The sequence below is a fragment of the Cyanistes caeruleus genome, chromosome 1 (assembly GCF_971803275.1).
Source record: "Cyanistes caeruleus chromosome 1, bCyaCae1.hap1.1, whole genome shotgun sequence".
In the NCBI taxonomy this organism is placed as follows: Eukaryota; Metazoa; Chordata; class Aves; order Passeriformes; family Paridae; genus Cyanistes; species Cyanistes caeruleus.
The window spans coordinates 135372697-135398560 of NC_141701.1; the positions used below are offsets into that span (position 1 = coordinate 135372697).

The 25864-nt window shown below is 39.4% G+C and overlaps 1 protein-coding gene across 46 annotated transcripts in view; it reads left to right on the forward strand.

Moving 5' to 3' along the window:
• Window positions 1–25864, forward strand: part of KIAA1217 (KIAA1217 ortholog) — a 361365-nt gene that overhangs the window by 193878 nt on the left and 141623 nt on the right. For 2 of the 46 annotated variants that reach the window (XM_086861043.1, XM_086861056.1), the window contains exon 1: window positions 169–817. The exons of 41 other annotated variants lie outside the window; for them this stretch is intronic. The gene's annotated coding sequence lies outside the window, so the exon portion shown is untranslated. Of the gene's footprint in view, window positions 1–168; window positions 818–1475; window positions 1524–25864 lie in introns of those variants that run through there. 3 more of the 46 variants (XM_023920165.2, XM_086861034.1, XM_023920166.2) reach the window with 2 other exon arrangements.

Consider the following 25864-nt stretch of genomic DNA (forward strand, 5'->3'; position numbering starts at 1 on the left):
GTTGACTCCGGTTGGCAGAGAAGGAAAGAGGGAACAAGTGTAAAAGCTGGGTCTGTAGCTGCGAGCGTGAAAAGGAGTTAGCAATTAAGAGGTTAAAATGCTAACCTGGCAATGGGAGGGGGTAATCCCTGCTGTGAACCTGTTTTACAAGTCAGCTCTGAAAAAACCTTTCTGAGGGGCAGAGAACAAAAATGAATGTGTAGAAGCTTTTCTGAGCGGGAGCTTGTGAGCCTGGGGTAAGAAAGTGAGGTGGAAGAAGTTTGCCACGGCTTTCTTCAGTTGTTGTTTGACTAGGAAATAGGCTGGGAAGTGTGGAAGGGTCAGAAGCAGCACTAGTGCTTCAGGCAGTGCCCCGTGAAGAAGAAATCTTCTTGGCAAATGAAATTAGATTTCAATCAATTAAAAACAAAACCCAAATCCTTCCGATGCCTTTGCAGGGCTGATTGCCTAAATATGGTGGTTGAGGGTTTTTTGTTGTGTGTATTTAGATTTGAACATGACAGGTAACTCTGGCATCTGGGCAGGTGTGGCTAAGGTTACCATGGAGATCCATGATGTCATGCTTGATAGAGCATGTCAAGACAGCTAATCTAACATGTAGATGTTCAAAAAGTCCCATAGGCCAGGACTAAGCTTTATGCAAATAGCAAAGTTACTCTGCAGAAGGGCAAAAGAAAACACGGCTGAGATATGGCGTGCATTCTACCTGGCAGCTTGAAAGGATTATTACAGACTGCATCATAAATTAAAACTTTTGGAACTAAAAGAAGAGGATTTCAGACCGTCTCTGGCCTCACCTGTGGAATCTCGCATTTCGGTAAATAATCCTCTTTCTGTTTCTGCCCTCGCTGTGAAAAAATGCTTTTGAAATCGTGGAGTTTGCTTCACCACGTTCCTGCTGGCAGCAGGGCTGAGTCGATAAAGCAAGTTTTCTGGCAGGGCATGTTGCCTTTTCTCTTTCAAAAATGAGTTTTTTATTGAATGAACTAAGAATTCGGAATTATTTGAAAGGCATTGTAATGTATCATGTTGATTATATGAATCATGCTGCAAAAATTTCCTAGGTAGTGTTTTGGAGGAGAAACTAAGAATGGAGACACTGTATTTATTTGTAGATTATTGCCAGATGTCTCTCTTTTAACTGTTAAAATAGAACCCTAAAATTACAACAGTAGTTATTCCAGGATTTGATATCTGTTAAAATACTGAAGCTTTTTGTTTTTTTACATGAATCACAGTATCACAGTTGGTTAAACTGATTTTTGAGTGTATGTTTTGATATCATAGGTAACATTTGAGTGCTTCTTAATAGATTTTTTCCCTTGGGTAAAATGTTATTAGAGGGCAAACATATTTGGAGGTGAAAGTCTAGGAACAGAAAGGCTATTGTGACTTTGGGATTTGAGGTATAAACACAAGGAGATAGTTCCAGTCCCTCTGGAGAGACAGTAAACACCCCGTGTTCTTTGTTGCAGCCACGTTTGTCTCTCATCAGTCGGGACAGATGCAGTGGGCAGCAGTAGGTAAGGGATGGCCCCGCTGGCACGGGGGGATGTGGGAACGGGAAGCAGCGTTGGGGCTGCAGAATTCCCTTGCTTCAAATCGCTCAGTGTGGAGTGGAAACGGGGAAGGTCTGGGTGGGAAAGGGTGGGGATAGCACCCGAGCTTAAAAACATGAAAAGAGAAAAATCATAACGTTCTGCCTAAGACTGCTGAGAGAGGTAAACTTGAGAGGAGCTTCACTTCCATGTAGATCTTCAGTAGGATTTAGGGAATGAGGGGGTTGCAGAGTATGGTAACCACGTTGTCTAATTCCAGGTGAAAACAACAGGGTATAAAGGTTTTCTGATAGTCTGCATTGCTTGATTAGGCAAGGTTAAATAAACATTTTTTGGAATGTGTAGTGACTTTTAAAGTGAAAGAATTGAAAGCACTACAAGTGAAGAAATCACTTTAAAAACTGATTTTTTAATTTTTTTTTTAAGTCACAGCTCTTTTGGTTTTACACCCAGTTATATCATGAAACTGGTATAACTTTTTAGAATTTAACCTTTCTCCCAGAGTCTGAGTGTTAGTTATTTAGTACTTGCATATGTACAAATAAAAATGTGTAAAATGAGCAAGCGTATTTTGCGTTCATTATAGTGTTGCTGGTAGATGCCATGGAATTGGGTAGGGAGAAATTTATTTAGTGTTAATACTGAACAACCACTTCTTTGGTCTGTGCAAGTTAAAAAAAACAGAGTTAAAAATTGCATTCAGTTTTAAAATGTGAAGAATGTGATTTTAATCTGGATATGCTGCAGTTTTTTCTAGTTGGGAACATCCATTTCATTGAATTACCACTTGGTTCATATACTGCTGTACTTAACGTGTCACCAAAAAATGCCTATTTGTATCTGAGAAGTCAGTGTCGTACAGCCAGAGCTTGCTGTTGTGTCGGTGTAGGCTGGAGGTATTTGATGGGGGAAAAGTAAAGTTTCAGAAGCTTCTTTGAGGAGGTTTCTGTGAGTTCCTGCCTCATCTCCACCAATGGGCACTGCTTCCCTGCCCGAGTGAGGCAGCAGCTCCCCGGTGTCCCTGGGCAGCCGGTGTAACCCAGCAGAGCACGCCCAGGAAGGGGGACCCTCCCCACGTGTCCCCTGTCTCACCTACATCTGGGGCAACAATTTATTGCTTCCCAGGGCTGCTCCAAGTTAAGGGCAACTGCTCGTATTTTACACTATTACAAGCTCCTAAGAACAGCTATGAAAATGAACATACACAACATGATTACGAGGTTAAATCTCTGCTGGATTCCAAGCCCTTAGCTTTTGTTTATGGAAGGACATGAGATGACATGTCCATTTGTTTTGAGTTGAAACATGCTCCTTAGCCCCCAGATAATGCTGTGATTGCAAGATATTTATAAATAGCTCGATAGATAAATGAACAAAGAGCTGGTTCATTAGCAAAGTAAAGTGGATTTACTTTGTATTCACTCAAAGTGAAAATGCTGAGGAAGAGGAATATTCTTAATAGCACGTCTCAGTGGAAAGTCTTTCAGTTTTACCCTCTAGTTTATAAAAGTAAGGCAACCCATTAAGGTACATATTAAACTACTAGCCCTAAGGTATCTCTGGGAATAAACGAAGTTTAACTAAATTGTTAATACTTGCTTTGATAAACACAAGTTTCTTCATTTATATCTATCAGTTGAAAGTAATTTGAAAAGCTGGGGTTTTTTTGAAAAAGCAAACAAACAAAGCTGCAAAAAGGCTAATAAAGCAATTCCTTTTCGTTTTCCTTCCCTCCCCCATGCAAACCACACACCAGTGCAGTTACTTTGCCCCAACAGGATTAGTAACTTCTTTTCTGTGGCAACGCCTCTGCATTTTAAATAGTGTGTATTGTTTGTAACTCAGAAGTCCCAGGTAGTTGTTCATACTTACCTTTGTTCATGTGATTTTTTGTATATATATTTTTCTAATCTTATTTTATGACAAGCAAAAGTATTTTTAGAATGCTTTGTATTCAGCTGAGTAAATGCCTGTAGTAATCTTGTTCCAGTATCTATTGTTAAATCCATTAAAGAATCTAGGACTTTGGTATCCTTTAAAGCATATTTCAGACAGTTCCCTTCAAAAGTGTTGCCTGTGGAAACCTCTCCCAGTTATTGGAGACACCTGAGATTCCTTACATTTCAGAAGCTTAAGCTTTTCTGGCCCAAAATGTCCTGAGGCATTTATAGGTGTGTTTTTGCACATACTCAGTTTAGCCCTCGTTCTTTCTGGGTTGCCTCTGCCGATGACTGCCAAGAGCTGCACCGAAACAGCGCGCAGGGCCCTGCCTGGGGGGTGGGTTCAGTGCAGCGCTGGCTCCTTCAGCAGTGGTGGGGAGGAGTGTCTGCACAATGGGTGCTTTGCCACTGCTTCCTCTTCCAACTCTGCTTTTAAACCAAAGCACCTCCAGTTGCTTCCTGCCCAGCTCAGGGATGAACAGCATGGGAGGCATCCTCAGGATACCATTCTAGATGGGTCTTGCCAGTGGTCCCCAAATCCCAAAATTAATTTCAAGCCCCTTATTTACTTATGAGAGCACAGTAAGTTTGTGACAGAAGTGATAATGAAGGCCTGCAAGCTCTGGTCTATAGGCACTCTTGGCCAGGCTGGTTTTGAGCAGATGTTCTCACTTGGCCCCAGCTCTGGAGAGGGTGTGAGGAGCTCTTGTCTGGCAGAGGTGTTGTGTGAGGGTAACAGGTAGTGCTGAGGTGACAATGTAGCTTCCCTGGCCATTGGTCAAGGCTGCCTTTATAACCTGTGACTGGCCTCAACACTGGTGAATTTGTTTTGTCCAAAAATTGTTTCCCTGCAAATGGTTGTGAACATGCTTGGGTTGTTCTTGTTGCAGTGAATAGTGCTGTTAGCTTCACACTGGGAAGCACTTCTGTGCTATTTGCACGTTGTCAGTTGGGATGGGATCGCCTATTTCTGTCAGTCATCAGCAAAGTAAATGCATCTCTGGACTATTGCTGCTGCTTTATAGCATGTTTCAGTTGATTTTCTAACAAGACAGATTGCACTGAAGTCACTTGATTAACTGGTTTGGTTTAACCATAATCACTGGGTTTTAAATGTTTTTTTGGGCTCAAATAGGAGAACACGAGTAAATAAGACAAGCCAATTGCTTATGTACATATATTCCAATTTATTTTCTCTTCAAATGAGTTGAGTATACCAGAAAAAACAGTGCTGTTGTTAAAATTGCAGCCAACACCTGTGACTCTGACAGCTGCCCCTGAGATGTGTGTTTTTAACATTCACCCAGTCATGGTAATTGTGCCAGTTCAGTAAATTCAGAATCTGTGGTATCAAGTTTTGCATCTTGACATAGCAAGTCAGTGCAGGGACTTTTGGCTGGTCAAGAATCTTTTCAAGGGTCCTCTTTTGGTCTTGTGGATTTTTTGTCCAAATTAGTACCTTTAGTGCTACTGAATTTTGTGAGGCCCCTAGTGCAGGGGGTTGTAGTGATTCCATTTATTCACTAGGAGATTTCTGCCTTAGTAAGCACTGAACAGTGCCATTTGTTTCAGTTTATGAAAGACTTTCACTGTCTGATCAATACACTGCCATACATGTACTTCATTTTCAAAAAAAGATATGTCTAAAATTCAAAGTTAGTAATTAAGGAAAGGGAGATGCTATTCTCTTAGGTTATCTTTGGATTACGAAATCCAAAAGAACAATATGTTTTTCACCATGAGTTCTGCCTCTTAAGGGCAATTTCTTAACACCTGTTACATTGTGGATGTGGGATAATCATCCATCATGTATGTTTTGATCTTTAGTAGTTACAGATTATTTTGTCCCACATTTTGAGATTTATCTTCCAAAACTATCTTCTTGCTAGTTGTAAGACTGGATCTTCCTGATACCTACGTGAATGTCCAGTTCTGTTTTGTATTGCTGGATTCTTGACTGTGTTAATGTCTCATGACTGAAAATTCCAGTGCTCAGTTAAGTTTTAAGACTATTTTGGCTTCTAAGGAGTTTCTTACACATTTCTTACATACACTTTTAATTAACTATCTTAATTGCAATTATTTCATTCAGAAGAGAAAAACTGGCTGTACTTCAATTTCAATTGAAGCTAAATATTTCTTCAGTCTGGATGGAGATATCCATCATTGTCCTTCAAGAAAGGAGGAAGGCAGCAAGAGGAAAATATAATGAGTGGAAAAACAGAGTTAAAAGGAATTGTTTTTATTTTATTGGAAAGAAGTTGATTCTGATTTTAAATCCTACATGATATATTCCTTTCAGATACACTTCCTACCAGATGAACAAGCAGAGACTTTTCCAATTTGCACCTATGTTGTGGGTATGTGGGTGTCTAAAGTCTGGAAACAGAGCTGCTGTCAATGTTTATGTATGAGCTTTGGGCTTTCTTCTACTGTGCTCTGAAAGCATAATTTAAGCTGCATTTATTAATTTGTAGATGTATTTTTAGTAACACAAAATACTATACATCAGACTGATGTAATTAGTAGCAAACTACACACAGAAGGATCAAATATTTGACTTTGATTAGAATAAGTAAGAAGAAGAAATGTCACTTATTTCCCATTGGGTGAGCAAATAAGCCATTGCATGATGTTGGTTGATTTAAATGAGAGTAAATATTACTTGGAAGGAAGAATGATTTTTTAGGATAATGTAAAAAAAAATAAAAATTAAAAGTACACATGTAACATAAATACTTCCATTTAAAAAGTGTACCCAAAAAATTAGAACGTTTAAAAAATTTCTTGTAGATCTAAACGAACTGTTTATTTTTTGTTTATTTTTTTTTTACAGAGAAGTGATAATTTGAGTAAATTCTTGATCTACTTATATTTCTATCTATTATATATTTCCCTAAAAGTCTGTAAAGAAAAACCTCACAAATATTGTGTGCCGTTTTCACTCTTTAATTATGGATATCTCATGATCTTTATTTTTTTAAAAAAACTATTTCATATTAAAATTGTTTAATAGCTTTGGATTAAATAGGAAACATTAAGTCAACATCTACTACCCAGGGATGTGGGAGAGCCTCTGTATCATTCTGTTCTTTGAATGGGATCACCCCAGTAATGCAGTTGTCATGATATGTCAGTAACTACTGCAGTATTTTTTGGTTTTTTAGAGGACCTCTATTCTTCCAATTTGTTTTCAGCTGTTAATCCAAGCTTGCATCTTTTTGGCTAATTCTAAATCCAGCACTGGGAATACAGGCAGGATGGTGCCTTCTGCCATGCTCCTGCGTGGGTGAGTGGGGCAGAGGAGGGCTCCTGCACTACACACACCAGGGACTGTGCTCTACCAGAGGCAATTAGTATGGTGTTTCTCACTGGGGAATTTATGTGAAAACGTGTGATAGAAACAGCATCAAACCTTTCTGGAAGGCAGTGGAGAACCTCTCCCTTCAGAACACTGCAGAAGGGTGGGATGGGGTGGAGCAAGGAGGTGCAGATCACAACATGTTTTTCTTGGCCCTTGTGGTGCTGGTATTGATGTCAATAAAATGTTCCTGCTGACCAGGGTGCAGTTGGCTCAAACCCCCAGCGGATTGTCTGACCGACGTGTTCTTCCTCTGATATCAGATGCAAGCATTTAATTTCTGGCTCGTGTGTACTTCCCTTCTATTTTATTTTTACCAAGTGTTTTCCACACCGGACGTAGCAGCCGGCGATTTCCCGCACAGGCACCTGCTGCTGCCGCGGCTCCTGGCACGCCGGGCGCGCTGCTCCTCGCCCCCGGCAGCTGCCGGCCACTGCTGCATGGGCTCCTGGCCACAGCGTCCTAATCCCATCCTGAGCAGCTGGATTAATCCCATTCTCAGCCTGGAACCCTACAGCAAGTGGAGTCAGGTTTCTTGGTGAGGCCAGTGAATAGCTTTCAGTAATGCAGGACCGCTGCAGAGGTCACGTATGATACTTGGTTTTTGCTGAAGCTTAATTCAAGATATTTCACCACAGCATTAACTATTTGTATTACTTTGGTTGCTCTTTCATGCCTTCTTACTGTACATGTTTTACCCTCTTCTTTCATTGCTAAATTGTAACCTCCTTGGTAGTGGCTATTAGTTCTGTCACAAAAGGGAAGTTTCCAGCCCATGTCCAAATGTATTTGCTCAATCCCCACCCGTGTGCGAGCATGCAACCATGAGAAACCAGTATTTTCTATGTATGACTCATTCATACATCCGGATGTGTAATGAAGCTGCGCATCAGATTGCTCTGCTGCATGTGCACACCTATGGAAAAGCTGTGCCAGGAGGAAGAGGTGAATCTGTGCTGCTCCTGCTTCTGTCCTTCCATGCTAGTGACAGTCTGCTACTGAGGGGATGGCTTTTGGGGAGGAGGTAACCCCTCGCGCTCCTGTGGCACAGCCCAGAAGGAAAAGGAACCTCTCAGCCCTTTGCTGCTCCTCTGGTGATTCTCCTGCAAGCCAGGTACAGCTGTGATCAAGAGCCACAGCTTTCTTCTGTGGGGCTTGTGTAAGACAGAGTGGAAGCTTTTGGATAGGCTGTTATATTCAAAACATTGCTCCCTGTAAGGAGAAATGTCCTTTTGTGTTCATTATTGTCCTATTGTCCATACCTGTTTCTAGGTTAATTTTGAGAGGTGCCAATAACATTACATCACTGCAGTAGTTACCAGATGATTTTAAGAGGGAGACTGACAGTCTACAGAAGAAAGACTTCTCTTGAACCACATTAAAATACAATTTGATTTAATCTCATGGTTTCAAAATTTATCATATGCTGTTCAAAAACCAAGATGCTTTCTTCTCTAGAGACTTTATATTCATGGTTTAATGTTTTTACTGGAAGTCTTCCAGGACCCTGGACTTCGTGGGCCTCTTCTGAATTAAAGGGTTAAAAACCAGTAGACTTCTACTCTAAAGATGCTTGAATAGTGAAGATGAGTGAGCTACTTTTTTTCTCACATCTCCAGCTTCTGCTGTAATATTTTGGGTTTGACATATCTTTTTTCCTTCTGCTGTGACAGCAGGTATTGGTTTGTTTTAAAGAAAGGGTGAACTCACGAGTTCAGTCTTGTTTCTGCATGACTTAAATCTGTCTCAGAGACATTATTTTGCCAAGAATAGTTCCACTTATAATATATTAGACAGATTTCTTTGTTGCTGTGGTATATAGGCAAAGCCAGCTTGGAATTTAAGAAAACTTTCCACAGTTTGTAAAGGGAGAGCTAAGGAAATTAAGGGAAAAAATAAAGGCTCACAAGTACTCAAACAGGTCCTTGCGAGATGCTTCTCATGTAGGATTGGGTTTTTTTAAATGTACTTTCATGGATTTCTCACAATACCTATTAGTGAAGTACTGTCAGAGAAAGGGCTGAGATTTTCTGTGATGTATGCAATGGGATTTTAGGTGTAGCAACTGGGGCAATTAATTCTGAAGTAATACCAAAGAGATTTTTTGTTTAAGCTGATCACTCTCTGTGATGACTGTAAGAAGATGCATAAACTTCTAGATTAGACTGAGTTGCTGTGTAGCCTTTTAAACACACCAGACTAAAACTAATGTGGGGTAAAACCTACAGATGTATTGAGTCGCCTGGCAAAACAAGGGCAGTTTAGATAACCATTCAGTAGCTTATTGTGGTAAGATAAACATGGAATTCTAGGTATTTTCCACAATAAAAGAACTTACGTGATCTTTTGATCTCTGCTTTCTGGTGCCACTTGTCAAACTTCCCCTGATACTGCCAAATCTGTGCTTTTGTCATTGTCCTTCTCTCTCCTAATTTTAGGAACACAGTATTAGATTTTGAGAGTAGAATAGCTTTTGTAACTCTTAACTTCCTCTGCAAAAGCAGTCAGACAAAAGTTATCAAGCCTTTCAAGTGAGGTTTGTCTCGCCACTACTGCTTTGTTTTTCAGCTTATCTTCCCTGTGGTTTGAAAACTTTCTTATATGTCTGGGTTCTGTGATCTTTCAGAAGTCTTTTAAAATGCAGTCATAATTTCAAAATGTTCACTCTGCCTTCAGATACTTTCAGTGGAGACGAGGGTGATGATCTGGTTTTACTTACCTCAATATATGGCAGGGAGCTATGTTTGGGAACCTAATCTTACATACTGTTTGACTGCTCCTTTAACCAGAACAGCCAGCCTGATTCCATATTGCCGTCTCTGCCAACCCACAAAATCACCTGCATTTATTCACCCAAATTCAGCAAAGAAGCTGAGTCTGGTGGCCTTCTGTTGCAACAGCCAGATTTAAGTAATTTTGTCTGAAATCCAGGAAGGAGGGAAAATTGAATAAGAGTTATGAGGGGAAGAAAAGCCTGGATAAGCCAAGGAGAATATTTTGCTTTGAGTCCATTCTAGGTGTGTTGAGTGTTGCATTGAAGAGCAAAACCAATAAAATACTTCTGAAAAGTAATGACTGGCACCAGCTGCAAGGTTAACAGCATATTGTGGTATCATGCTCAATGAAAGCACGTGGGTTATCTTTTCCATGACTAGACTGCCTTGGTTCACAAATAAAGGGAGAATTTTCATTTCATTGTTCATAACAGACAGGTAAGCAGTCATAACCATAGCTCTGCTGTTTGATCACTTGAAAGCTCAGGCACCAAGAAGCATTGCAAAGAACAAATTTGCCCAGACTCAGCCCATGCGATCTCTCTTATCTCTCCTGTCACTTTGTTCTCATCTTAAGAAGAGGATCAGCCAGTTGTTTCTCATTTAAGCCCCTGCTTCAGAGAACATTAGGTATGATGCTCAAATGTCCCCCATGGAAGTGGAGTTGGTTGTCAGCAATGTAAAAAGGCACCGTTTTTCCCCACTGCCTTTCCTAAAAGCTCCATGTAAATACACAGGCGGTTGGTTTTTAATAACCAAGCTCTTCCTGTTGGAAGGTCTCAGTAAGTAGGAATATACAAACATCAAACTGACTTTGCTGTCCCAGGTGGGTGTTTGAGTTAACTGCTGTTCATTGAAGATGATTTCAAAAGCATCTGATTAAAATGTTAATACAAGTGCTGTTTTTCAACAGTATTTTTTTTTTCTACTAATAATATGATTGCAATTTTCTTCTGTAAGTCCAAAGTGTACTGATCAAAAGAAAAGTGATGCTGAGATCTGGAGACATTGTGGGAGTTGTACTTCTTTTCCTCAGCCTAATCCAGAAAGATACAACCAAAACAAGTTAATAATTCATCATATTGGAAAAAATTCTTATATAAATACTGCATTATGAGGTCTGTTTGACTTGAAGGAGAGCAGCTACTATACTTTGACTTAAAAGAAAAGGAGATATTCCTTCTTATCAGCAGAGCTATTTCTTTCCTGACAGTTTGTGCTGGTCAAAAAGGACAAGGGATAAGATCACAGGGCACATAACAAGGCCTTTTGCCCCCTTTTCCGTGATTGGTAGGCTGAGAGTCAACAGGACAAAATCTTTATTTATTTCTCTGACACACTGCCTTGCTAGTTCACATGAAAGCAGTGCAGTCTTAATCTAAGGGGGTTTGTACAGTTTGAGTTAATCCAACCACTAAGAAGCACATTGTTTAAAGATTTGCAGATACTATTTCGCAGGCCAAAAAGCTTCTGACAGTTTGTTCAGCCACAGTATTAGGTAAACAAAATTAGAATAAACCATGATGCAGCTGTTTTGCTTTTTTTTTTTTTTTTTTTTTTCCTATTTTGTAGCATTTTTTTTTGTCTTCCCTCTTATATTACAGGTTGCCATAAATAATTTGTAGAGTACAGTGACCCTTGCAGAAAGACTACTAGTAGTAAGTGCTTAGGCATCATTGTCTTGATATCTGGAAAGATAAGATTATTGTAGCATGAAATTATCTGAATGATGAAAGACCAAAAAAATACAGATTCCTCCCTACCTCAACCCCTGATACAGTAGCCAGAGGTGTATTAGCCTCCAGTAGGGCTGGACTACTGGAACAGGTCATCTGGCATGGTTTTTGGCCAGCTCAGTGATACCAGCATAGTTTCTACACCTCCTCCTTGAGAACTGAAATCAAGGATATGATTTACCTGTAGACATAGGCTGGGGAAGGTTCATATTCTAGGTTTTTCCCTGCAGAAATTTCAAGGAAAATTATTAGAGTGCCATAAGAATTGCTAGCCTTTGGGACTAGCACAGGGAGAAGTGGGTGACATTTATCATTTGAAGAAATCCATGGATTGCTTCAAAGTTTGGTAATAAATGGCTCTCTCCTGCTTTGCCAGCTTGAGTTTGGTACTCAATGTTATTTAACATTTTTTGTAAACTTGTGGTGAAATGGGTTTATTTGGGAGGAGGTAAATATAGCTGAAAGTTAAGATTTTTCCTTTAGAAGAGTGTTAAATGTCATCCCATGAAACAGTTCTTGGGAATCTATTGACAGGCTGCTTTTATAGAAATTTTTCTTTTTAGTGGGATCTGGACTTTTGTGAAGAAATTCCTTCTGCTTAAGCTGCTGGCAATTGCAATACAATCTTTTGCCATAGGAGTATGACATATTGTCCTAATAGGTACACAGTATCTTGTTACAAAACCATGGTGTATGCCAGAGAGCATATTTTAATATGACATTATCTTTTGTTTCTTCAGTACTTCATCAATAAAATAGACAAAGAAGTTTGGCAAGCAATTCTGTAAAGATGTGAAGAGTGACAAGTGAGAGAATGGTGATTTTACAAAGAGAATTACAAATAAAACAGGCGAGGAAAGAATTTAGTCAGATGTGTAAACATATCCTTTGGGTCGAGAGATAAAACCAAAGGTAATGAACTGTCAGACCCAAGTATCCACCTTAGGAAAAGGTGCAGTGTTTGTGCACAGACAAATGTGTGCTCTGCTCACAGTTCCTGCTGTGAGTCTCCTGTGCTGGTGCAGAAGCCTGCAGCAGCCTGCAGAGTCACTTTTTAGGGCTAAAGTGTAGAGCCAATTAATAGTCATAAGCATGGTGTAAATACATGATGTGTGTAAGTGTTTAATATACTGCAATACTACATGGATAAAACTTTTCACAGGTTAAGACTTTAAAAGAAGATACCGAGTTGGTATTGAGAGAACCAGCAGTGGCATTATAAACCCATGAGATCAGATGACTTTGTACAGAGTTTTGCCTCAGCTTTTGAAAACTGCAATGGAGAATGGAGTAACTGCATTTGAGCAAATGTGTGATTGTGTGTCATAGTAATGCCTAAGTTGAAAAGGACCTCTGAGCAACATCTGAGCTGCTGTGGAAAGCAAAGGTTTAGCTTAGGCTATCCACACCCATCAATCTGAGCCTTGAATATTGCTAGTGAAGGAGTTTCCACTTCTCCGGATGGAATTTCCAGGAACAAGTAAACTGTACCCTGGAAAATGCTAAGTCTGGAAGGGATGTAAAGAGCTTTTGATCTTTCTGTTTTCACAAGAGTTCCTAGCGTGATGCTATCATAAAAGGAGAAGGAGTTATTTTCCAGGAAGACAGTGATTAGGACTCAGAGATAGCCTTACCTGTGGATGTGCACTGTGACAGGAATGCCTGCTGTAGAAGGGATGTTGAACCATGGGAGCATTGCAGAAGGACACCCAAAAGATTTGAGATCTCATGAAATTATTTCTCTCTAAGAACCATGATTTTTTATCCATTGACCCAATTAAAATAAAGATCCTCCTTGGATAAGAAATGTAATTCTCTGGAAACAGGAGAAAATAAATTGAGTTTATATTGGCTTTTTGGAACAGCAATAAAAATCTTAACAGAAACTAAAAGTTATAGCTGGAGAGCTGGGCAGATTCAAATCAGGAGTAATGCACAATATTTTTCATATAGAAATGATTCATTATTCTGGCAAATTATCAAGGGAGGCAAGAGGTTCTTCATCTCTCTAAATCTTTGAACTATGACGGGTTGCTTTTCTAGCTGATATGCTTTAGTCAAACAAAAGTTGCTGATGAATAGGGGTGATTGGCAGAGACTTATTGGCTGCTCCTTGGCCCTGGTTATGCAACTGAGACTCCTGGCTATTCATGCAATTTTAATGTTTCAAGCACTGTTCATATGAAGCTGAGTTTGACCCGGCTGCTTTTCAATATAGGACTGCAATAAGAATGATCTGTTTTAGAAAAAAAATTGCTTTAATATTTAAAAAATTAGGCTACTTGAAAATTTAAGATAAAAATAAGAGTAGTAAGCAAAATATTACAAGAAAAAGAGTCAGTACATAAAATTAAGATAGAGTTAGGGTGAATAATATTTGCTGTTTACAATTAGAATATTAGTACATATATTATTGTTATCCCAGCCACGACACCAATATACAGCTGTCATGAACAAGCACAAGAAAGGCCTGTGTGATTGCCACCACAAAAATTCCCAGCCTTAGATGCCCTTAATTCAGAGGAGTTTTCTACTTTGACTAAAACTTTGAATTTCACCTCAGTTATTCCTTGGGGAAATTCTTGCTTACAGCAGTAACAGCTTTGGCAATGTTAGAGATCCCAGGATTGGTCTACCCCGAAATTCATACTTTGTAAGGTACCACCAAAGTCCCCATTGATTCTTCATGTACTGTCACTTGTAAGTAATGGATCTGGCTACAGTAAATTTTTTCTGAACATGGATGAGACTACAGTACACCTTGAAGCAATCAAGAAATAACCCACAACCAAATAATTTTGGGGTAAGGTGGAGACAAAAAAATCCCCCTTCACTGGAGCAACGTTCCACAATGGATAGAAGTATACCTGAAAATGGACTTTGCACCATTTGACAACTATTTGTGGGCACAGCAGAATGAGGAATGCGAGCCTGTCTGAGGGAAGGTGGTGAGAGAAAGCAGAATGAGTTTTCCAAGGGAGAATCAAAGTGACATAGTCTGAGAATGAGAAATTTCTGTTAGGACTCAGGACAGAAACAAGAAAAGGACAAGTGCTATGTTAAAGTAATATAGGAAATCTCTAAGCAGGAAATAATTCTTGATCCACTCTTGTAATCATAGCAGAATGTAAAAAGAATGAGGTAAAGAAATACATTGCACATGTAGTGTAATAGGCCGGGGGCATAACATGGCTCTGTCAGAAAGACAAAAAATTGTTCTAACACAGTTTTAGAAGGGGTTGAGGGGACCAAAGCTGTGCACCAAAGCTGATTGCAGCAGGAGGGGGAGCATTTTGAACTCAGTGACTGAGGTGCTCAAAGCTGCTGGTGCTGAGCAGCTTAATTCTAGTAGCTGGGAAGGATTCCCTAAATGATGTACAGGAAGTCTGTGCCTGAGGGATTCAGGCTGCAGTTTGTGTGCAGCCCAGCTGAAGGGAGGTGTGGGATTCTGAGGGGGAATCTCATTGCTGCCTGGAAGTATCTGAAGGGAGAATGCCAAGGAGATGGATGCAGTCTCTTCTCAGTGGTGCCAAACAACAAGACAAGAGTTAACAGGCAAAAGCTGAGGGACAGGAAGCTCTGCCAGAAGAAATTCTTTACTGTGTGGGAGACTGAGTGCAGGAACAGATTATCCAGTGAGGCTGTGGAGTCTCCTTTACCTGAGATATTCCAGAACTGCCTGAACACAATCCTGTGCAATGTGCTCTAGGATGACCTTGCTTGAGCAAGAGGGATGGACCAGATGACCACTGTGGTCCCTTTCCAACCTGACCCATTCTGTGTCATTCATTCCATTGTGTCAAACACATCCATATGGATAGTTTGGGGTTTGACCTAATGGTTCCAGAAACCATCTGAACTGCATCTACCTTAAAATACATGTATACAAAAATATACAATTTCTTTATGAAACCATCAGCAAAACCTGAAGTTTTGTAATTTACAGTTTGCAAGTAAGTGAGGAATAAATCGGTAGTACTGTCAGTTGCAAAGTAGTTAATCTAGCTCTGCTTTCTTTCTTTAGTGCCTCTTCTTTCTTCTTAGATCTTGCTTCTGTTTTGAGAAAAACAAATCTGTAATAAAAATTGATAATAGCCTAAGTTAAAAAAAAAAGCTGCCTCTAGCCAGTTTATACTTTGTATAGTCTAGACAAGTCTGCATATGTAAATGTCCTGCTATTGCATTAAGCTATAGCCAGCTTGACAGTAATAAAGAGTAGAACTAATTTTTCCCCATGCTGCAGTGGTAGGCCTTCCAGGTTTGTGTGGGTGACCCCCAGAGGTTTGCAATATCACTGTCAGCTCAGTGATATGTGGCTCAGCAAAATAAGCAGAAAAATTCATCTCCATGGTCTTTTTACTGGTGGTTAAATGCAGAGGAAGGGAATTAGTAAAAAAAGAAATGTATTTGCCAAAAATTCAGAAAATTTTCTTGTTTTTTTTCCTCTGAAATTTCAGCAATTTGAATGGAGAAAATCAGTCTCAATTTGTGGCAGTCTCAGCAGGTACCTTTTTAAATTTTAATTTGCTTTTTTTTTTTTGCATTTAAAAAAAAAATCTTTGTTTTAGTGGTATTCCCTAATTTTGGAAGTAGAATTTCTGAAATGCTGCGAAGAAATTTTGTGTCAGCCAGAAGGAATACTGAAATGCTTTGAATGTTCCTATTTTCATGAGGAGTACCTACTTTAATATATAGACTGCGAAAATTTGGATCAGTTTCAGATGAAATGTCTTCCACGTTTATGCAAATGAGTCACGAACTAAGTCCATGAACATGGGAGTTCATTCCTTAACATTGTAAATACTTTGTTAAACTGAGTCTCTTAAGCTCTGTTCCCAAAATATTGTTTCTCAAGCCACTGTAAAAAGTAGCACTCTGAACTGAAATTTTCAAAAGGATAAAAGTTGTATTTTGCTTCCCAGATAATTTTGATCTAAAACATTTCTTTATACCAAGAGTACGTTAAACTCCCTATAATATTAATTTCAACCTGTAGTTCCTCTCTTTTAAAAGAAGTGGATGTTTTGTTATATGAAATAGAAGTCTAGTCTACATGTCACTTTAAATTCTCCATCTGTCATGGTATAAATAATTTAAAGGAAAACAAAGCATCCAGGGTATGTTCTAATGAGTCAAGTGTACAGTTGCTTTATTAGAGCTTTTGGTGGGGCTGAGTATTATTTTGCTTTTTGAGCTTTGCTGACAGCTACAACACACCTGTAGGGTGTGGGTGATGGAGTCAGCCAATTAATTACTGATGAAAACAGCACCAGAATGCACCCTGACATGTGTTATGCAGTACTGGCTTTCCCTCTGTACTTTCCTGAGTTTGGGTCACGTTCTCTACAAAGTCTCCAGGCTGTATATAGAGGTTTGTGGCTGATGAAAAATGTGCTTCCAGTATTTCTTGATGCTTGACCTGGGTTGTCATCATTCCTGCCTGTAGTTCTCAGGCTGTGGATTGCTAGTGCCATATAAGCACTGGGAATAGCACTATGCTTATGGAAGACCTTTAAAATTACACGTTAAGGGGCTCAGTCTGTAAAGTTCCTTGAAAAGCACATTTTTTGTGTGAGAATGTTTTTCCTCCATCCCCTTGACTCTGGTGCTGTTACAAACCCAGCACAATGTTCACTAATCATCCTTTCTGCAAATACTCACCCTGTGCTCTGTTCCACCACTTGGTGAAGCCTCCGTTTTGTCATCTCTGGAGGTTTCTGACCATTTCTCCATGGTCTGAAGGGATCAACGCTGTCAGTGGTGTGCCCTTTCTTTCCAGGCCTCGTGCTTGGCTTGCATGGCTCCTCCTACCAGAGAACGCTGAAGTGAGGCCAGATATCAAATATTTCTCTGAAATGTGTGCGTGTTGTGTACTTGAATTAACACAATCTTGTATTTGTATATAAATTGTACTTTTAAGCTATTTCCTTCATGAAATACCAAAAGATTCCTTTCTCCCCTCACTGTGGTGAGGCTGGAGAGCCTGTGGAGGGGAGGGACGGCTGTGAAAGCATGAATGAGTCTGGGGAAATGTCAGGGACAGCCTGTGGATCTGTGCCATCAGCCAAGTGTGTCGGGTAGCAGTGACCTTCAGTGTCCCTCAGTCATCTCGTGCCAGTGGCCAGGGTCAGTGGAATCATCACCACATGACCTTTCCCATGGGAAAGCTTTCTCCCACAGCATTTTTGTGGAAGTCTCTTGTATTCAGGCTTGGAGAGGAGGGGAGTTTGGCCCTCTGTGTGCTAAGGAGCAGATTGGTGATTGCTGCCAGTTAAGCATTTTGCGCAGCGTAAAGCCGTTTGGATAATAAGATGCTGAGATGACAAGAGTTCATACCACTTTAAAAGTCCACGTAATTCTTCTAAATACTAGAAATATTACTTGAAGGAGTGTCTCTGTGCTGTTGTGTCGCAAGAGCGAAACAATAGCACATTTGACTTGCAGCCTTGAAAATATTTTCCTCTTTCTAATAAGATTGATACAACTTTCCCACCACTTGCATTGAAAGTTGGCAAGATGCTGGGGAGCAGTTAGAGTTTTACTATTTACGTTAACTTGTGCAATCATGTTTGTATCTGGACGGAGAGACATGATTTACTCAACTGTGCATAAGGAAATTTCAACTGTGAGAAACAAGTTTTAGAAGGTGTTTACTTTTAATTCTTTGCTGAAAGTTGAGGAAACTCATACTCCTGATTTAAATGAACATCAAAATTTCACTCAGTATCTTAAAAAAAAAATATGCAAAGACATGTTCCACCACACCTACCACAGGTAGAAAATTTGAAAGAGATTAGTAATACAATATATGATACTGGTTTAAAATGAAGGCAGACATTGTTTTAGGAAAACAATCCCTAGTGTTAAATCTGCTTTCTGCCTTGGTTTGCAGTCATGAATATGTGAAACCTAAGGCTTTAAGTTGTGTGAATCACAGAGAATTTGACATTGGCGCACAAGGATTTTAAAAGCATTTTTATGTCCCTTAAAAAGTGGTGACAAGCTTTATATTCAGTTTTAATATGTAGGGAGAGCAGCATCTATTACAGAAACTATTTTAAGTTTTCTGAAGTTAACTAGAATTCATTCAGCTGGTGAGCCAGTGCGTGAAGACTTTCTCTGAAAAATAAAAGAAGAAATAGAACAAAATCTTATCCAGATAGAGCTGAGCCAAAGGTGGCTCTTCAGAGCTGTAAGTACAATAGGGATGCATTTAGATAGGAAAAAGGATATCCATCTGCTAGCTTCAAACACTTCTTGGCCCCAGGAAAGACAAGCTTTAGTCTTAGCTCTTCATCCAAGATCAGTAGGTAACTGAACGTGTGCGTGGCAGTGTTTGTGCAATGAGAGTTAAGGGGCAGTGGCCAAGGGGCCTTCCCAGCATTCCAGAGCATTGCAGATGGGATTTTGACTCGTTCCTCAGACCGTGCAGATCAGCCATAAGCTCTGACGAGGCAGCAGGAGTTTCTCCAGTGAAATTACCAGGTGATTTAAAGCCAGTGTGTCCAACTCCACCCAATTTCCTTGTGCCGCTACTGTAGGATGAGGCAGAGGGGTCATGGCCAGTGCTGACAATGTCTGGGGGTCTGTGGCTGCTGGCAGCTTCTGGGGACAGCAGGGGCTTGGAAAGGCTATTCACAAATATACCAGAGAGGTCAAGAGTTTATTACAGGAGTGCAGAGGAAATTGCCTCCACACCTGGCTCCCTAAATTCAGCTGGATTTTTGGTACATGTAAAATTAGACATGATAATTTTAATAATATCTGAAAAGTTCAGACACTGGTTCAGTTAGGCAGAGTAGTTAAATTTGATAGGAAACAAAGTAACAGGGGGTGAGAACAGTGTTAAAATATTGGAAACACAGGTTTGAAAATATCCTTCAGGATTTCTATTGAAAGCAGACAAAAAAATAAAAAAAAAAAGGAGAGAGTACAGGATGATTTTGCTTTTTTTATTGAAAAACAGCAAACAAAACAGATGGAAGACATCTCGGATTTGTATCCTCCTAATGTGAAGCACCAAAGGGTATTTTGTCTGTTTTTCATTTTGAACATGGGGGTGGAGATGGATTAATGGGTTTTGGTTTAGCCTCCAGTTCTTAAATATCTTGTGTTTGAAAACAGTGTTTCTCCTCCTTTATACCAGATGTTGCACTCTGGAGAATAATTTCTTACTGTTTTCCAAGTTCAGTGAACTGCCTTGTATTTTAATGATGTTGGTTAGGAAATGTACCAGTTCATAACCAATGATGTACCTAAGGCTGTTTATAGACTTCAGTATGGGATCCATCACAACTGAAATGGCTTAGGAAGATGAAACTTGATCCTTTGGACAGCTGTGTGCTTACACTGAGAAGAGACACTTGAATGAGGAAGGATGGCACTGATTTTTTTTACATGACGAGATGTTTGGGAGTTTGCAGTTATTTAAACAATTCTTCAGGATTTACAGGGTCAGAATGATTCCCCCAGGTAGCAGGGCAGCCCACAGTAAGTTCAGATCATTGATGAAATGCATAAGCTATGTTTGTGAAGGTAATTTAGATAATATTTGTGAGCATATTTTTTTGCCTTCACAGGGATGGCTTAGTGAAAAATGAACAATTTCCTGGTGGATTTCTTTTGTTTTCTCTTTGTGGACAGGGTGTAGCACTTGGCATTTCTCTGAAGTTCTCAGTTCCATTGCCAAGTATTATTTCCAGCAAACTAATTGTGAGAGTTCATTTACTATAGCTCACTCCATTACACTTTTTCCTTTGTTTTGCAGCCTGTTTCTTTGCTTGCTTCTTTTGCTTTCTTTTATGCAGCCATTAACATGAACAAGCTGCTTGAATAAGTTTGCTCCTTAAGATTTTCTGCCTTTAAATCCGTCTTGCCGACTGACACATTCCTCTGTGAGATCTGTGCCTGCCATGGCATCTTAGTGGACTAACAGGGTGCAGCTGCGTGGCTGCTTAGCACAAGCAATCTTGCTAATTAATAGAGGCTCCCCTTAGGGAGTGGAATCTCAGTTCTGTGCTCACCCTGAAAGAGCTGTCTAAAATGGATCAGGTGACATGTGTCTTAAAAATGCCCACCGATTTCTAAAGGTGATAAGCTCACACTTAAAACACACCCTGTGGGAGTCTACGGTGTAGGTGTCCTGGGTCAGTGTTAAGGAAGATCAGTGCTTGAATAGTTTTGTCTTCTAGAAAATTTTAATTAGTGCACTGCCATCTTTTACTTCTTTCTCTTTAAGTTTGAGCTCTGTGAGGAAGGGGCCATCAAACTTCTAGTTTGCACAGTGCTTAATAAACAGTGGATGCTGTCATGATATTAGGTAATTACAGAAATTAAAATTTTTTGAGCTTAGGGTCAAGGCTGAGAAAACCTTGATGTTTTCTCATGTTATGGGGCAGCACAAAGCATGCAAAACTCAGTTCAAAATTCAGAATTCCTACTGTGGATCTGTTTCATGAATAATCTTGAGATACCTAAGGATTTTTAGACAATTTTTTTTTAAACAGCTTCCTCAATCAGGTTACAAATAGAAAGCGTAAGGCACTGTATGGTCCATTTCCTTTACAAAGTGACACCGTTGTGGGAGTAGTGCAAAAACCAGTAGACAGAAGAAGTAAAATACAGTTGGTGTAGTTCAAATGTGAGGATATGTAAAATATCACATAGGGCATAGAATCAAATATTAACCGGGAAGGATGCCGAAAAAAACTTATGTTTTTGGTTCAGAAGCGCTTTCAGTTACATGTCTTCTTCTTTTCTTTTTAGTTAAACTACTGTTTTTCCTCCTACAGCCTTTCCTTCAAAGGCCTCTCATGTAGATGTTTATTAGTAAACAGCTGCTTGCAATGAAGGGCCATTACTTTAAAGCCATTGTGGTTTCTAATGTTGATTGGGGGCTGGTTGTGCTTCTGTTTGTCCTAATATAAACCAGATAAGAATATGCAAGTGTTCTAAATCTGGGCAGATAACTCACAGAAAAACTGCATAAAGACCAGATAACAACTGTGATTATTCATATAACTTTTGACTCTTAGAAATTCTTGAAGTAAAATAAATCATTAAAGTGTACCTAAAGTGCATCCTCATGTGAAGGCTTTTATTATGTGCAAAAACTATCTATACATTATCTACCTATATATTATGTGTGTATGTGTAAAAACAATGGTTATTAGAAACATTTCATGAGCTCTCCTATGAGGTGAGCATTCTTACTATGAAGTAAAATGCTTGATATTTAGGTACAACAGTATCAGAATTGCTGGTGTTGCCAGTTGGTGTCTTGTGTTTGAAAGATGGGATTTATCGGACATTTGAATCTCTTAAGATTGAATTCCTTAAGAAGTCTGTATATAAAAATGCAGTTTAAATCTATAAGATCCAAATTCATTAAGTTGCAGTTACATAGTAACAACTCTCTTGTCAAAAATTTGAGGCTAGGTACTCATGGTTGAGTACCTGATACAAGTTGGTCTTTAAAAAGGGAAGTTTTTGTCCAGTGCAGAGTTGAAAGAAAGTTGACATCCGGTAGCTTAACATTTTCTACAATCTACTTTTAAACAGTAAAAAGATGCTAAGCTACAACAGTACTTATGGTGGTGATCTGGGAGTATTCTCACAGCTTTTAATAATCAAGAAAATATTACCTCTAGGATGTGGGAAATATAGCTTAACACAAATATGTCACTATAGCTTTGCTTGATTTGCTTTATCTGAGACACAAGGGGACAGTGGCTATAATAATCCAAAAGACTGAGTTTCTGTGAACACTAGAATTGGACTATTAGTCTGTAAATTATTTCTTTTGGAAATGTTTTTGTTTTTTGAAGTGAAAAAATCTGTATTTTTTTCCTTATGTTCACACAAGTTGAGTAGTTGTCGAAATGGTGTAACGGGACAGGGGAACAAGGTTTGTAGGAGAGAAGTGATCTCAGTTAGAGTGTGACTCCAGGTACAAGTCAGTGCAGTGAGAAGTTAGATGACTGAATGAGATGTGATGGAGGGAAGGAAGAACAGGAAATTACAGAACTGCACATTTCTAGGGACTGAGAGTTCTGGAGCAGCATCACTGTTTGCCTCACTATTCTTAACCAATTTCCTGGGTACCTACTTCAAGCTGGTGGGGTAAATGGGCTACTGGAGTAGATGGACCCTTTGTCTAGTCCTTCTTATTCCTGAAATAATCTCTAGGCCACAATAACCCCTGGGTGACAAGGATAAAGTACTACATAGCACTAGGAGAAGAACCAGGTTTGGGGAAAAAAGTGACAACTTTGCCATTTGTGTCCCCTGCCATAAGCACTGAGCCCAGAAAGTCTCCAAACCTCTCAGCTCTCCAGACCTCTCCAGGCTGTCTTTCTCCAGTTGTTCCCCAAAATCCTACTTCAAATAGTTTTCCCTATTCCTAGAAAATTGTTTTCTTGTCATTAATTTCTCCTTCACCATGCTATTGTTCAAATTGTTTCTTGAGGGTGCTTTCACCTTCTCCTTCTCTGACTTGGATATGTAATTTTCCAGGCTTTTTCAGTAGCTGGTCTGCAGTACACATAAAGGTCTGTTTGTATGCAGCCTCCTTGCTTTGTTCCAGGTATGGAAGTCTGAGGTCTGGGAGACAGGAGTGCAGCATTGAAAATTTTCCATCCACATCCATCCTTGTGTTGTACTAAGTTAAGCTTGTCATCTACTTTGTGACACGCAGCTTATATCATCTTGCATATGACCTTTGACCTTGTCCTGCTAAATTGAGCTTGAACTTGTGAAACTTTAATGTCAGAAGGCTAGAGCAGATCAGAACAGCACCAGAAACATTCTGGTGTTCTGTTACAGTTTACCATACTATAAAATTTGAGCTTTAATAAATATAGTACAAATTGCCTTTAAAGAAACATTATTGACTTAGAATTTGCACTTTGTCTTGCAAAAGATCTGCATGTCATAAATGAAGTCATTAGACAGAACATGTAGGGAAAATTTTCCTTTGTATTTCATCTTATTTATCCTCTTGCTCACATGTTGTACCTTTGGTCCATACTTCGCCTTTTTGTTTGTTTGGTTGATTTGAATTGTTTTGTTTGGGTTTTTTTCAGAAGAAAACGTAAGTGTAAATTCACAGCAGTAGTAGGTAACCCAGTCACAGGTAAACCACTTTTCATTAGTTAACATCTCTTGAAGGAGAAGTTGTCTTGATACTGGTTTATAAAGGCTGTATTTATTATAAATACAGTTTAGAATAGTTAACATTACTGAAAAGGATATTTTTAATGCTAATAGAATTTGATGGTCTGACTTCTGTTTCTCTCCAAAAGAATGCATACATGTCCAGTAGAAAACATTTTGTAATATATTTAAGTATTCTTGACTGTTCAGTAAGATTGCTATCTTATTTACTTATTAATTACTATAATTAATTAATTATAATTACTAATATGTACTTATTTATGGGGATAAAGATCTTTATTCTAGGACATGCTATTAGTGTCTCTCTGCTGGTTTTCAGCACTTTGTCACTGTGTGTTGTTTTGATTACAAAACATCATTGGAACCCAAATGAACTGGATAAAGAGTTTAGTGTAACCCATGATCTCTTTCTTTCTATAGACTTACTCAAAACTAAATCTTCCTTTGCCATTGGTTGATGAGGGTAGTATGAGGACTTTAAATCCTTAGAATTTATTTTAGCTGAAGATCAGAAAGAATAAATTTGTGTTTCATAGCCTGCTTACTCATGAATACCTTTGACTGAGATGCATCTGTAAGCCTGGAGAATGAGGCAGAGGAGTGTGTCTGAGCTGCTTCTGAGGTTTTGTGGCCAAGTGTCTTTCTGCTTCCCTTTCCTGGAGGTTTTGTGGCCAGTGGGAAATGACTAGGGCTATTGCCTTATAGTGATTAAAAACATGATATCAAACCTTTAAAAAGATGAGAATGTGTAGAATTGACAATAGTCTGGCATATAGCTTAGTAGTTCAGTTTAGTTAGATTTATTTTTTTTTAATGTAATGTAATTATATCCAGAAGTGGATGGTTTTCACCTGTGTTTAAGATACATGCAAAGTTGATTCTCAGTGTGAGCCTCACATGGTTTCTTCTAATTCCAACTTGAAAACAGACTTGCTGCATTTTTTTTTTTTTGCCACCATGAGGCTCTTTAATTAATACTTTCGAATTCCAGAGTTTCTTTTTCCCTGAGATTGCCTCAGAAGAAACATCAACCAAAGAAGACTTTGGCAAGATTTATAGATGAGTGCAGTAAGATGTGAGGGAGAAAGAAAAGAACTCATATGATTACAAAAATCAGAAGAATCTGTTGCAATTCTGGGTCTTGGAGCCCTTTATGAAGGTCTTGTGAACGTTGCCATTTCAGTGCACTGTTCATGCCTGTGTACATTGTCTTATTTCCATCACTAAAGCTCCAGTCTCACTCCCAGGACAAGCAGCATCCTTCTGGCTAGCTTTTATTAGAGTAACGGAAGGAAGACTTACGTCCCCACTAAGGCAGAGGTATTTCCCATTTCTAGAAGAACAGAATGAAGGAAGCACATTCCTCTACTTTTTGCCAGACCTTCTGAGGCCTTGTGGTCCTGAAGCTTCCTCCTCAGACAGCAGTGGCTGCAGCCTGTGTGGCCTGGTTGGCTGGTCATCACATCAACACACCTCTCCCACAACAAAAACTATAAAGCTGTAGCATAGAAGGAAGGATTAAGCAAGATAGAGTTTCATGCCTCTGAGTGTTTGCAAGGTGAAATTGTGCCATGTCCTGTGGCTTTGCTAGCTTTTTAGTTTTCAGGGGGTAAATACAGAGTCAGATGATTTAGAGTCAGGTGATTTGATCAAAAAAGAGAGGCTTGGACATACCTGTGCATATTGGTATGATCTGGGGTGAAGTGAGTAAACCTCTGTTACCTGCTACTGTTGGAAACAGAGAGGCAAAAACTGCATGATGGAAATAAAAAGGCAGGTCAGAAACTGAGTTATGCATCCACATTGTCTCGCTGGCTGCCTTTGTTGGTGCAGTGCTGAGCTGTTATGAAACTGTGCCCTGCATTTCCTCATGTCACATTTGATTTGCAAACCTGTGTGCCAGAATGGCAGGTCAGTGCCTCTTGCTCTGGCTGGGAGCACTCTCATTACCTCCCCTCTGCAGCTGCTGAGAACCTTTCCAGAACATGCCTTTGTCTGAGAAAGGATGCAGACACTGAAGTGATGATATGTGGAGCAGAAACACAAATGGGGATGATTTAATACAGAGGGCAGGCAAGCTCTGTCACTCAGCTCTGTGACAGGGAACTCTGCATTTCTCTTTCTTCAAGAAATTTAGTCTGGTGGAAGTGGCTGAACATTTCACTTCTGACCTTGCTGGTCCTGTTCTCCTGTTTGTCTGCATATCTCAGTCTGGCATAGATATTCTTTGATATTGGTCTTTTAAAGAAAATTTGGTGTCTCTTCATTTTCTAAGTGTTTGTAAGGAAGGATAGTATTGCTGAGTGAGAATCAAGTGTCT